A 5,077-nucleotide genomic window follows, 5' to 3' on the forward strand; every position below is an offset into this window, starting at 1 on the left:
TGAATAAAAAGAATAACTTTGCGTTCATCTTCATCATCAAGCTCTATTTGCACCTATGTAACTCTTTCAACCTCCTTATTGACGAATTTACTCGTGTTAGCTCTTGATTGTTAACGCCAACACTGATTGAGACAACCATGTTCTTTGCGGCCATTTCTTTTTGGCTGATCCTGTAGCTATCCATGTGAAGATGTTGCTTCTGTTTTCATATACTTGACACATCTACTTTCTTCCTTTCCTCTCTCCTATGACATATGAATGTGACAACACAATAAACAAGTATCCTTGCTGAAACTATAGGTCCAAGACAATATACAGAATAAAAAAAATTTAATCCACAAACTCTTCCTGCAAAAGCATGATAAATTATCATCCTCCTTTTAATAATCTACACCTGCAGCTTCTCTGTGCTTGTCATTTTCATTCCTTCGAAGGGACTCTGCAGCAAGTTTTTTCTCAAAACCAACCAATACCAATTCCTTGAACTTATGAAGATCTACGGCTTTCCTAAGTGGTGTAATTCCAAATTTCCTTTGCTCATATTACTTTTTCAAACAATACCCATAAGTTTGCGATTTGCAAATCACTGTACCAAGACATATCCTTCTGTGAATCATTAATTTGACAAGACTCTCTGCATCTTCCATGCGACCTCACTTGAAATATGCATTCACAAATATATTAAAGATTTTAGGACCTATATAGTTCCCTTCATCCTCCATATCCTTGAGCGTTTTAGAGATGTCATCCTCACGAGATAAGATATAAATGACATGAAGGAAAGAGCTGTAACTGACAACATTAGGTGGAATGCCCTGGTGGAAGGCCATTTCTCTGGACAACTTTAATGTAGAATCTACCCTTCCCTTTAACAACTAATCACTGAAGACAAATAGAAGCTAGGAGTCATATGCATCTTATGTTTGAAATCCGGCCACACCTTTGACAACTTCTTATTTGCTTTTGACAGTCTTTTTTTCCTGATTTGAAACTCTTCACGTGATTTACACTATTACACCCATGCAATATTTTCTAATTCATTCAAGACCAGCAAGAAAATATGACACTGAAGAGAGAAGGGCTGATCAGCGAGTGAGACTTTAATTTCAACGTATAAGTATCAACGTGAAATCTTCTTTCCCGCTGACGAACTTGTTGTGAAACTGATTAAGGAAGAACAATCTTTTTGAAAATGAAGCTGGTTGAGAGGGAAGATACTGATTATAGTCTACCTAATCTCACGCTCATGGCAGATTATTGATGAATAGCAATGAAGGATTACAGTTGTGCCCACTTGGTTTAAATTCTTGGCAACATGTATGAATTTCCATTTGAAGAGCACAATTCCATAAATACCGATAATACCCTTGCTAACTTACATGTTCCCATGGTTGTTGTACCATCTTTGACCAATCTGCCCCTGATCATCTTTCTCTTGTCTTCATAAATCTTGTCTTCATAAAGTTGAATCGTCACTATTTGCTTTAAGAAATGAGAAGGCACAGATCATTGTCACTTTTGTCTACCTCTTTCTGCAGCTTTCCTTTGATTTGTCATGGCATGTACACATTTACCTGTCCAAACATCGATGCAGGCACATTGCTCTAAATCACCTGGTGTTCTTCACCAAACAAATGCACATCAAACTTTTTCTCTCAATAGTACCTGCAGTTTTTAGAGACCAAGGAAAACTTGACAGTAGAGTTTTCTAAGAGGGTCCCACAAGAGTGACAAAGCTCTTCCTTTTTCCTACACACATAAAAAAGGGTATAAGTAATGCAACTTTTTCTTGCATTGACCACATTATCACATAAAAAGAAATATGACTTATTAAGGTAATTAACTTTTCGGTTTGTTGTAACTATCTTTTTTTTTTACATATCTAGGTAACAAACTTGTTGGAAGTGTTCACATATGACCATTATGACCTGCTATAGCAGGTTACATCCTAGATGTAAACACTTTTAACAAGTTCATTACCTAAATATGTACAAAAAAAATAGTTACCTAAATATGAACAAAACGAAGAGTAAAAGTAAATTACACGAATGGTCCCTGTGGTTTAGGGGAATTTGTGTTTTTGGTCCCTAACTTATTTTTTTAACGCGGATGGTCCCTACTGTTTATTTTTGTTGCGCGTTTGGTCCCTGTCTTACCTAAAAAGACTATTGTGCCCTTATTAATTTATTTTTTAATTAATTTTCTTTTTTATGTATTTATTTTTTATATATTTAAAAATAATAATAGACCCCACATATATGTATCTCCTCACGGTAAACCTGAAACCACATTTGAGAAATTTAATTTGGGTCTCATCAGTCACCATCCCATCTCTCATCCTCCTCAACTTCTATTTCTTTTCCATCTTTAGTGACATCGATGTATTCACCATCCTTCTTTTTTTGGTCCTTCAACTCTGGCGAACCAACACCATAACCCACTGTCTATTCATCTATAGTGGGTTGTGGTTTTGATTCGACGGAGTTAAAGGACCGAAAAAAAAAGGGATGGTGAAGACGTCGATATCACTAAAGATGAAAAATAAATAGAAGTTGAGGAGGATGAGAGATGGGATGGTGAGGAGATACAGATATGTGGTGTCTATTAATTTTTTTTTTTAATATATAAAGAATAAATACATAAATAAGTTAATTAAAAAAATAAACTAATGAGGGCACAATAGTCTTTTAGGTAAGACAAGGACCAAACACGCAACAAAAATAAACAGTAGGGACCATCCGAGTTTAAAAAAATAAGTTAGAGACTAAAAACACAAATTCCCCCAAACCATAGGGACCATTTGTGTAATTTACTCTTACTTTTCGTTTTGTTCATATTTGGGTAACTATTTTTTTGTACACATCTAGGTAACGAACTTGTTAAAAGTGTTCACATCTAGGATGTAACCTCCTACATCATGTCATAATGGTCATATGTGAACACCTCCAACAAGTTTGTTACCTAGATATGTACAAAAAAAAGATAGTTATCCAGATGTGAACAAACCGAAAAGTTAATTACCTTAATAAGTCATATTCCCCACATAAAATAGAGTAAAGAAAGCTCCCTTTTCCCTTTTTGCATATACGAATTGAACCATAATACACTTGATGCCCTTTTTGTTATTAACAAGATTTCCCTTGCTTTTTCATTCATATAAGACACTAATGAACTGTTGAAAATCTGCTTTAAACCTTAAATCAAGAATATATGTAACATCCCGACGATGAGGTTTTCAATTTTAACCCTATATTTGAATAAATATTGCATTTTGACCCTTGTGCTTGAGAAAGATTGCAAGAAGGACCCATATGGCATTTTGGTGATTTTCACCAAAGAGTTAGTACGCTAGGCGTAGTGGGGCGGACCCTAGTATGCTGGGCGTGCGTGATAAATCCTTAAATCCTAATTTTTAGGGTTTGGTCCATATATAAGCATCATTATCACCTCATTTCTCATTCCCTAAACATCCTCCACCTGAAAATCGTCCCTCTAGCAAACCCTAAGTGATAATAGTGCATTTTGAGCGCATTTGTGTGTTTTAGTGGTGTTCTTGAAGAAGAAGAAGTTGGTAAAAGGACTTTGGAGCTTGGGAGAAGCTTGGATCTAGGATTATCCACTTGCTAGCAACCTCCAGGAAGTAAAAAGCTTCTAGCTTGATCATCTTATCTTGTAGATCTAGCCATTTCTTCATTTAGGGCGTTTTTGGTCCCAAAATGGTGATTCTTGAGCGAGGGATGCTCTTAATCGAATAAGTCGTCCTTTCAGACCTAATAAGGGTTTTGAGTCATAAAAATGTGATCTTGGTGCTTAGTTTTTCCCCATGCATGCTCTAAAAGGTCTTAAGGTGTTAAGAAGTTAGGATTTTGTGTGCTAAGCACTTGATGGGCATGCAAAGTCATAAAGTTTGAAAATTTATGACTCTTAATCATATTTTAGCCTTGGATCTGCATTTAGACGTAATAAGTCAAAGTAATAAGCTCTTAATAGGTTAAGAAGGAAACTGTTGCGTACGCTGGGCGTATCAAATGGTACGCTGCGCGTACATAGATTTGGCCCTGATATCCCGGACCACAAGTACGCTCCGCATACATCCGGAGTATTCCCCGCATACGAGCCTTGATTTGACTCGGTTGAGTTAACTCGGCTGGGTTGACTCAGTTGACTTGTTGATTTTGACCAGCTTTGACCAAGGGTATTTTAGGAAAAATGTTATTAAGTTAATTAATTGGAAATGTTATAATATTTAGGAATCGGGTTGAGTCGGTTATCGGAGCAGGGATTTATTTAGACTACATTCAAACTGTGAAGTGAGTCTTGCTCACTATACCCGTGGGTCGAAGGCACCAATGTCGGCCCACTAGATTATTTATCCTGGTTAGGATAGTATAATGCTAGTTGGATTAGTAGATCGGTATGATTATTTGAAATTGTTGGTTCTGTGTTATATTTATCTGTTTCATATGTCCACATATGGGGTTGGGTTGAGGTTGTACTGCTTTGTGTTGTAGCTAACAAACCAATGAGTATTCTAGATATGAGTTGAGGGCCCAAATGGCATAACAGACTCATACTGAGGGCTCGAGAGCATTCCAGATATGAGTTGAGGGCCCGCATGGCATGCAAGACTTATACTGTGGACTCGGGGGTAATCCAGATTTATGCTGAGGACCTTGTAGAGGTATTCCATGCATAGGATGTGGACCCGGTATATGCTGCTATATGTATTTGTGTGTTGGCACTTTGGCGGAACTCACTAAGCTTTGGCTTACAGTTTTAGTTTATCGTTTCAGGTACTTCAGAGGATTGTGGAAAGGAAAAGGCGTGATCGTACATATCTTCCTAATTATGTCACTGATCTTGGGGAAAACTCTGAATTGAAATAATAGTTTTGAAACAACGACTATTTTTGTAAACAATGATGATGAATGGTTGATTTTTGAAAATTTTAAATTATTGTGATTTTTGAGTGTTACAGGTTGGTATCAGAGCCTTGGTTTGAGAGAATTGGATGAGCATTCTTGTGAATCCAGACTCAAACTAGGGAACTGCAAAAAATTTTAAAATGATTTTCAAA

The sequence above is a fragment of the Lactuca virosa genome, chromosome 7 (genome assembly GCF_052849685.1).
Source record: "Lactuca virosa cultivar CGN04683 chromosome 7, Lactuca_virosa_CGN04683_v6, whole genome shotgun sequence".
Lineage (NCBI taxonomy): Eukaryota > Viridiplantae > Streptophyta > Magnoliopsida > Asterales > Asteraceae > Lactuca > Lactuca virosa.